The sequence below is a fragment of the Arachis hypogaea genome, chromosome 3, assembly GCF_003086295.3.
Source record: "Arachis hypogaea cultivar Tifrunner chromosome 3, arahy.Tifrunner.gnm2.J5K5, whole genome shotgun sequence".
Taxonomy (NCBI): domain Eukaryota; kingdom Viridiplantae; phylum Streptophyta; class Magnoliopsida; order Fabales; family Fabaceae; genus Arachis; species Arachis hypogaea.
Genome location: NC_092038.1, coordinates 117,913,109 through 117,922,587, shown reverse-complemented (window position 1 = coordinate 117,922,587; position 9,479 = coordinate 117,913,109). Strand labels below are relative to the sequence as shown.

Below are 9,479 nucleotides of genomic sequence, written 5' to 3'. Positions count from 1 at the left end.
TCTGAATGGAGCATCATAGGTATTTTCTATGATGGTCTCTCTGAACTATCTAAGATGTCTTTGGATAGCTCTGCAAGAGGATCTCTTCATCTGAAGAAGACGCCTACTGAAGCTCAAGAACTGATTGAAATGGTTGCAAATAACCAATTCATGTACACTTCTGAAAGAAATCCTGTGAACAATGGGACTAGTCAGAAGAAAGGAGTTCTTGAGATTGACACTCTGAATGCCATATTGGCTCAGAATAAAATATTGACTCAACAAGTCAATATGATTTCTCAAAGTCTGTCTGGAATGCAAAATGCACCAAGCAGTACTAAGGAAGCTTCGTCTGAGGAAGAGCTTATGATCCTAAGAACCCTTCAATGGAAGAGGTGAATTACATGGGAGAACCCTATGGAAACACCTATAATCCTTCATGGAGAAATCATCCAAATTTCTCATGGAAGGATCAACAGAGACCTCAACAAGGTTTCAATAACAATAATGGTGGAAGAAACAGGTTTAGCAATAGCAAGCTTTTTCCATCATCTTCTCAGCAACAGACAGAGAGTTCTAAGCAGAATACCTCTGACTTAGCAACCATGGTCTCTGATCTAATCAAAACCACACAAAGTTTCATGACTGAAACAAGGTCCTCCATCAGAAATTTGGAAGGACAAGTGGGTCAGCTGAGCAAGAAGATTACTGAACTCCCTCCTAGTACTCTCCCAAGCAATACAGAAGAAAATCCAAAAGGAGAGTGCAAGGCCATCAACATGGCCGAATTTTGGGAAGGAGAAAGGGCAGTGAACGCCACTGAGGAAGGCCTCACTGGACGTCCACTGACCTCCAATGAGTTCCCCAATGAGGAACCATGGGAATCTGAGGCTCAAAATGAGACCATAGAGATTCCATTGGACTTACTTCTGCCATTCATGAGCTCTGATGAGTATTCTTCCTCTGAAGAGGATGAGTATGTCACTGAAGAGCAAGTTGCTAAATACCTTGGAGCAATCATGAAGTTGAATGACAAGTTATTTGGAAATGAGACTTGGGAGGATGAACCTCCTTTGCTCACCAAGGAACTGGATAACTTGTCTAGGCAGAAACTGCCTCAAAAGAGACAGGATCCTGGGAAGTTTTCAATACCTTGTACCATAGGAACCATGACCTTCAAGAAGGCCTTGTGTGACTTAGGGTCAAGTGTAAACCTCATGCCTCTCTCTGTAATGAAGAAGTTAGGGATCTCTTAGGTACAAGCTGCAAAAATCTCACTAGAGATGGCAGACAATTCAAGAAAACAAGCCCATGGACTTGTAGAGGATGTTCTGGTTAAAGTTGAAGACCATTACATCCCTACTAATTTCATAGTCCTAGAGACTAGGAAGTGTATGGATGAATCCATCATTCTTGGCAGACCCTTCCTAGCCACAGCAAGGGCTGTGATTGATGTTGATAGAGGAGAGTTGATCATTCAAGTGAATGAAGAATCCTTGGTGTTTAAGGCCCAAGGATATCCCTCTGTCATCATGGAGAGGAAGCATGAAGAGCTTCTCTCAAAACAGAGCCAAACAGAGCCCCCACAGTCAAACTCTAAGTTTGGTGTTGGGAGGCCACAACCAAACTCTAAGTTTGGTGTTGAACCCCCACATTCAAACTCTAAGTTTAGTGTTGGGAGGTTCCAACATGGCTCTGAGTATCTGTGAGGCTCCATGAGAGTCCTCTGTCAAGCTACTGACATTAAAGAAGCGCTTGTTGGGAGGCAACCCAATGTTATATTTTATCTATTTTATTTTGTTATTTTCTCTTTTTTGTAGGTTGATGATCATGAGAAGTCACAAAATCAATGAAAAAAGCAAAAACAGAATGAAAAACAGGAAGAAAAACAGCACACCCTAGAGGACGCACCTACTGGCGTTTAAACGCCAGTGAGGTTAGATGTTGGGCGTTTAACGCCCAGTCTGGCACCATTCTGGGCGTTTAACGCCAGAAAGGGGCACCAGACTGGCGTTAAATGCCAGAAAGGGGCAAGAAGCTGGCGTTAAACGCCAGAAATGGGCACCAGCCCGGCGTTTAACGCCAGAAATGGCTAAAAATGTGATTTTGTTTGCCATTTGGTGCAGGGATGACTTTTCCTTGACACCTCAGGATCTGTGGACCCCACAGGATCCCCACCTACCCCACCACTCTCTCTCTTCTTCTTCACCCATTCACCAATCACCTCAACACCTCTTCCCCAAAAACCCTTCACCTATCAAATCCCATCTTTCTCTTCACCACTCACATCCATCCTTCATAAAACCCCACCTACCTCACCATTCAAATTCAAACCACTTTCCCACCCAAACCCACCCTCAAATGGCCGAACCCTCCCTTCCCCCTCTCCTATATATACCCTCCTTCACTCCTTCATTTTCACACAACATACACACCACTTCTCCCCTTCTTGGCCGAACACAAAAGCCATTCCCTTTCCCCTCATTTCTTCTTCTTCTACTCTCTTCTTTCTTCTTTTGCTCGAGGACGAGCAAACATTTTAAGTTTGGTGTGGTGAAAGCATTGCTTTTTGTTTTTCCATAACCATTTATGGCATCCAAGGCCGGAGAAACCTCTAGAAAGAGGAAAGGGAAGGCAAAAGCTTCCACCTCCGAGTCATGGGAGATGGAAAGATTCATCTCAAGGGTGCATCAAGACCACTTCTATGAAGTTGTGGCCTTGAAAAAGGTGATCCCCGAGGTCCCTTTTTCACTCAAAAAGGGTGAATATCCGGAGATCCAACATGAGATCCGAAGAAGAGGTTGGGAAGTTCTTACCAAACCCATTCAACAAGTCGGAATCTTGATGGTTCAAGAGTTCTATGCCAATGCATGGATCACCAAGAACCATGATCAAAGTGTGAACCCAAATCCAAAGAATTATCTTACTATGGTTCGGGAGAAATACTTGGATTTTAGTCCGGAATGTGTGAGGGTGGCGTTCAACTTGCCTATGATGCAAGGAGATGAACATCCGTACACTAGAAGGGTCAACTTTGATCAAAGATTGGACCAAGTCCTCACAATCATATGTGAAGAGGGCGCCCAATGGAAGAGAGATTCAAGAGGGAAGCCGGTTCAATTGAGAAGGCATGACCTCAAACCCGTGGCTAGAGGATGGTTGGAGTTTATCCAACGCTCAATCATCCCCACTAGCAACCGGTCCGAAGTTACCATAGACCGGGCTATCATGATTCATAGCATCATGATTGGAGAAGAAATAGAAGTTCATGAGGTTATAGCTCAAGAGCTTTATAAGGTGGCGGACAAGTCCTCTACCTTGTCAAGGTTAGCCTTTCCTCATCTCATTTGTCACCTCTGTTATTCAGTTGGAGTTGACATAGAGGGAGACATCCCTGTTGATGAGGACAAGCCCATCACTAAGAAGAGGATGGAGCACACAAGAGACCCCACTCATCATGAGATCCCTGAGATACCTCAAGGGATGCACTTTCCTCCACAAAACTATTGGGAGCAAATCAACACCTCCCTAGGAGAATTGAGTTCCAACATGGGACAACTAAGGGTGGAGCATCAAGAACACTCCATCATCCTCCATGAAATTAGAGAAGATCAAAGAATCATGAGAGAGGAGCAACAAAGACAAGGAAGAGACATTGAGGAGCTCAAGCACTCCATAAGATCTTCAAGAGGAAGAAAGAGCTGCCATCACTAAGGTGGACCCGTTCCTTAATTTCCTTGTTCTTTACTTGTCTGTTTTTCGAATTTTAGTGCTTATGTTTATCTATGTTTGTGTCTTGTGATCATTAGTGTCTTAGTGTCTATGCCTTAAAGTTATGAATGTCCTATGAATCCATCACCTTTCTTGAATAAAAACGTGCTTAAATTGAAAAGGAAAGAATTGCATGAATTTTAAATTTTACAACAGTTTAATTATTTTGATGTGGTGGCAATATTTTTGTTTTCTGAATGTATGCTTAAACAGTGCATATGTATCTTGAATTTGTGGTTCATGAATGTTGGCTCTTGAAAGAATGATGAAAAAGGAGAATTGTTACTGAGGATCTGAAAAATCATTAAAATGATTCTTGAAGCAAGAAAAAGCAATGAAAAAAAAAAAGAAAATTTCGAAAAAAAAAGAGAGAAGGAAAAAGAAAACGAAAAAAAAGAGGGAAAAGAAAGAAAAATAAAGTTGTGATCCAAGGCAATAAGAGTGTGCTTAAGAACCCTGGACACCTCTAGTTGGGGACTCTAGCAAAGCTGAGTCACAATCTGAAAAGGTTCACCCAATTATGTGTCTGTGACATGTATGTATCCGGTGGTAATACTGGAAGACAGAGTGCTTTGGGCCACAACCAAGACTCAATAAGTAGCTATGTTCAAGAATCATCATACTTTACTAGGAGAATCAATAACACTATCTGGATTCTAAGTTCCTAAAGAAGCCAATCATTCTGAATTTCAAAGGATAGAGTGAGATGCCAAAACTATTCAGAGGCAAAAAGCTAAAAGCCCCGCTCATCTAATTAATACTGATCTTCATAGATGTTTTTGGAATTCATTGCATATTCTCTTCTTTTTATCTTATTTGATTTTCAGTTGCTTGAGGACAAGCAACAATTTAAGTTTGGTGTTGTGATGAGCGGATAATTTGTACGCTTTTTGGCATTGTTTTTAGTATGTTTTTAGTATGATCTAGTTAGTTTTTAGTATATTTTTATTAGTTTTTAGTTAAAATTCACTTTTCTGGACTTTACTATGAGTTTGTGTGTTTTTCTGTGATTTCAGGTATTTTCTGGCTGAAATTGAGGGACCTGAGCAAAAATCTGATTCAGAGACTAAAAAGGACTGCAGATGCTGTTGGATTCTGACCTCCCTGCACTCGAAGTGGATTTTCTGGAGCTACAGAAGCCCAATTGGCGCGCTCTCAACGGCGTTGGAAAGTAGACATCCTGGGCTTTCCAGCAATATTTGATAGTCCATACTTTGCCCAAGAGTTGATGGCCCAAACCGGCGTTCAAAGTCACCCTCAGGAATTCCAGCGTTAAACGCCGGAACTGGCACCAAAATGGGAGTTAAACGCCCAAACTGGCATAAAAGCTGGCGTTTAACTCCAAGAGGAGTCTCTACACGAAAATGCTTCATTGCTCAGCCCAAGCACACACCAAGTGGGCCCGGAAGTGGATTTTTATGTCTTTTACTCATCTCTGTACACCCTAGGCTACTAGTTTTCTATAAGTAGGACCTTTTACTATTGTATTTTCATCTTTGGATCTTTGGAATCTTTTTCTTTAGATCTTTTGATCACTTTGGGTGGCTGGCCATTCGGCCATGCCTAGACCCTGTACTTATGTATTTTCAACGGTGGAGTTTCTACACACCATAGATTAAGGTGTGGAGCTCTGCTGTACCTCGAGTATTTATGCAATTACTATTGTTCTTCTATTCAATTCCGCTTGTTCTTGTTCTAAGATATCACTTGTTCTTCAACTTGATGAATGTGATGATCCGTGACACTCATCATCATTCTCACCTATGAACGTGTGACTGACAACCACCTCCGTTCTACCTTCGATTGGGTGAATATCTCTTGGATTCCTGATTGCACGATGCATGGTTGATCGCCTGACAATCGAGTGCTCGCCTGACAACCGAGCCAACCATTCCGTGAGATCAGAGTCTTCGTGGTATAGGCTAGAACTGATGGCGGCATTCAAGAGAATCCGGAAGGTCTAACCTTGTCTGTGGTATTCTGAGTAGGATTCAATGATTGAATGACTGTGACGTGCTTCAAACTCCTAGCAGGCGGGGCGTTAGTGACAGACGCAAAAGAATCGCTGGATTCTATTCCGGCCTGACCGAGAACCGACAGATGATTAGCCATGCTATGACAGAGCATAGGACCATTTTCACTGAGAGGATGGGAGGTAGCCATTGACAACGGTGAAACCCTACATAAGCTTGCCATGGAAAGGAGTAAGAAGGATTGGATGAAGACAGTAGGAAAGCAGAGAGATGGAAGGGAAGGCATCTTCATGCGCTTATCTGAAGTTCCTGCCAATGAATTACATAAGTATCTCTATCTTTACCTTTATGTTTATTTCGTTCATCACCATATCCATTTGAGTTTGCCTGACTAAGATTTACAAGATGACCATAGCTTGCTTCATACTAACAATCTCTGTGGGATCGACCCTTACTCGCGTAAGGTTTATTACTTGGACGACCCAGTGCACTTGCTGGTTAGTTGTGCGAAGTTGTGTAATGCCATGGTACTGAGCTACCAAGTTTTTGGGGTTCATGACCGGGGATTATGAGAGTTGTGAAAAGTATTGTTCACAATTTCGCGCACCACTTTGCCTTTATCCTTCTGGGATGCTTTATTTTTAGTCTTAATGGTATCTCTAAAATTCATTGAATCAAGATGAATTTCATAATCTAATATCCATGATAAGTAGTTGTTTCCAGATATATCAAGAATATTAAATTCAAGATAAGAGATTTATTACCTGAGTCTTCCTAAATTTTGATCAAAGCCTCCGTGCTGATAACACGTAAAATAAATAAATAAGAGAAAAAATCTAAAATAAAAAAGTATAAATAAAATATTCTAGTATTAATATTCACAAATATTATCTCAATATAATAGAGATGATATATATATATATATATGTTTATTAATTATGTTGTAGCTTAAAAAAAAAGAGAGGAGTGTTTATTATGTATTATTTTTGTATAAAATATCAGAGACATTGCCCCTATTTATACACGTACTAAACTCATATTTTTAGACTTCATTAATTTAATTTATTTAAAAACTTGAACATTTCTTCTAAAAAAATAGGCCACTCAAATATTGATAAAGACACGTATTTCAGAGGAAAATGTGGGAATATGGCAGTGATTACTTTTCATTCTTGGGTTCTATTTATATAACTATTTAAAGTAAAAATTTGGGTCACTTGTTCATCTACACATATCACAGTGATAATTTGACCTACCAACACATTAAATTAAATATTTCATTTATTACTAGACCATTAATATAAAGTAACTCAGTTGAGCATTAAACCCATTTAAACCTGAGGGCTAATAAGATATTTGGTAGGAATACTTATCAATAAATGCTTAGTTATCCATTGCCTTTATCATTTCCATTTCCATATATTTTAAAAGAAAGAGTAATTAATTTTTCTTTTAATTATATAAACAGCAATTTGGATTAACACTTATACACAATGTTATACAGCCAAAAAACAAATGTTAAAGATAAGTTCATGTAAGGCTATTGATCAGCATAACACTGTACATAAAAAATGGCATGCTATTAAACTTGAATTATTTATGGCGTATAGTATTTCAACATATTGTTACAATAATGAAATGATGAGTATTGATATTGAACAATATCGATGATATGAAAGACATGCCTCACTAAACTTGGTTGATACAGGAACAAACTGTCTGCATATTTAGGCCATACAATTTAAATATGTATATAATATAATTATACTTATGCTAATAATAAACTGTGTAGTCACATCTATTTGTAAACCTACAACATGTCGGATGGTTTATCACTTTGTAATAAATTTTTAATAAATAATATGATGGACATCTAACCACATTTTGACAGAGTATGACTAGATAGAATATCAGACTATAGAAATATTTTTATAAGAATTAGATTCTAAACAGGAGGTGACAAGTTTTGAGCCAGCAATAAAAAGTGTATCAGATATGTAGATCGGCTACAAAATTAAACCACTGCAAAGTTGTTGGGTATGGTACAGGCAGGAAAAATGCTTGGTCGATATCAGTAGCCAACACAATTTAATTCAGCCGATCAGGAATTAGTGGATTATCAAGCTGCATTATACAGGTCCAACGATGGAATAACAAATTTATTAACCAATAGTTCACGGATGGCAATATTCACATTCCATTTCTAGGAAAGAGTGCGGCATCGAGCAATCGTGGTACAATAATACTTGAGAATCATGGAAAAAACGATCTTACATGGCAGTTCCATTGCCTGGATCATTGTTTCTAACATTGAACCCATTGCAATTGGGACCGAACAAAGCTGGACCTGCAACCATAGTATGAACATCTAAAACTCAACACAAAGAAATATATTAGAAAAAAATGAATCACATAAATTGTATACAACATTGATTAACCTCTAAGCTAAAGTTAACCAACTCACTACCCAGTGGGAATGATGCCAATTCAAAAGCTCCAATTGCAATAGAGGATAAGAAAAATTATAAAGTAATTAATTTACCTTTCAGAGAAAGAAAGGCAAGCAAGAATATTAACAAAATATAACCTTTGAGATTTATGATACAGAAAAAAATTAAAGCGAATAATGCAAAAACAAGACAACATAATTATTAATTAAAGACTTACCAAGTCATGAAATACCCAGAAACCCAGAAAAGTGAAACAACTTAGGAAAGAAAACATAAAGTAACATACATTTTATATAGAACACAAATAAGGATACATATGGTATTTTAAAAAAGTAATACAAAGTTATCCAGTTGTACCCACCGAACGTATTAAACGACAAAACTAAATTCAAATGACAGAAATTCAGAGGTTAACGCATACAATTATTATTATTATTATTATTATTATTATTATTATTATTATTATTATTATTATAAAATTTGACACGTTTAATAATTTTAAAATTTTTAAACATAAATATTATTTATATACATCATACTTGAAATTTAGGAAATAAAACTTAACAAGAAGTTTCTCATATTATTTATTTAGATGAGTACTTAACGAACCCAAATATTACACTTTTTCATCATTGATTAAATGATCAATATTTTTTCTGTATCCTCAAAGAAATCATATGCTTCATAATGAGTGGTATGATTTTCAATAACATTCTTTGAAACAAATTTTGCCTCCTTTCCTTTATCATTCTTTTTTAAGGATGCTTGATAAAGATAAACTAAGTGCCTTAAAGTATGACAGGTACAAGACCAATGACCTTTTCCACCACAACGGAAATATTTATCCTCTGTTGATTTATTTTACCCATTATTTATTTCTTTATCCCACTTCTAATGAGATTCTTTCTTGTAAAAATAATTTTTCTTTTTTCTATAATTTTTTTTACCAAAACCGTGCCATTTACCTCTTTTGGGGTTATAATTTGCTGCATTTGCTTTAAAAAATGGAGCGGCGCCAGCTGGGTGCGCTTCATAATTTTTTAAATGCAATTCATTGTTAGTTCGGCAACAAGAAGACAAGAAATTAACTCAGATTATTTTAAATTTTTTTTCTTGATACTGCTGCTTCAGGAGCATATTCGAGGCATGGAAGGTTGAGAAAGTTTTCTCTAACATGTCATTATCAGTTATCTTTTTCCTACGTAGTTTTATTTGTGAGGTAATTCGGAACATTATTGAATTGTATTCATTTATGGATTTAAAATCATGTAGACACAAGTTTGTCCACTCATATCGTGCTTGAGAA

The 9,479-nt window shown here is 37.6% G+C and overlaps 1 long non-coding RNA gene across 1 annotated transcript; it reads right to left on the bottom strand.

The window, feature by feature from the left end:
* Positions 1-7,288: 7,288 nt before the first annotated feature.
* LOC112791044 (uncharacterized) lies at positions 7,289-8,525 on the bottom strand. The gene is made up of 2 exons (XR_003197074.2): positions 8,391-8,525; positions 7,289-8,070 (listed from the first exon to the last, which is right to left on the bottom strand). It is a non-coding gene; the product is annotated as an uncharacterized lncRNA (long non-coding RNA).
* Between the last annotated feature and the right edge of the window lie 954 nt (positions 8,526-9,479).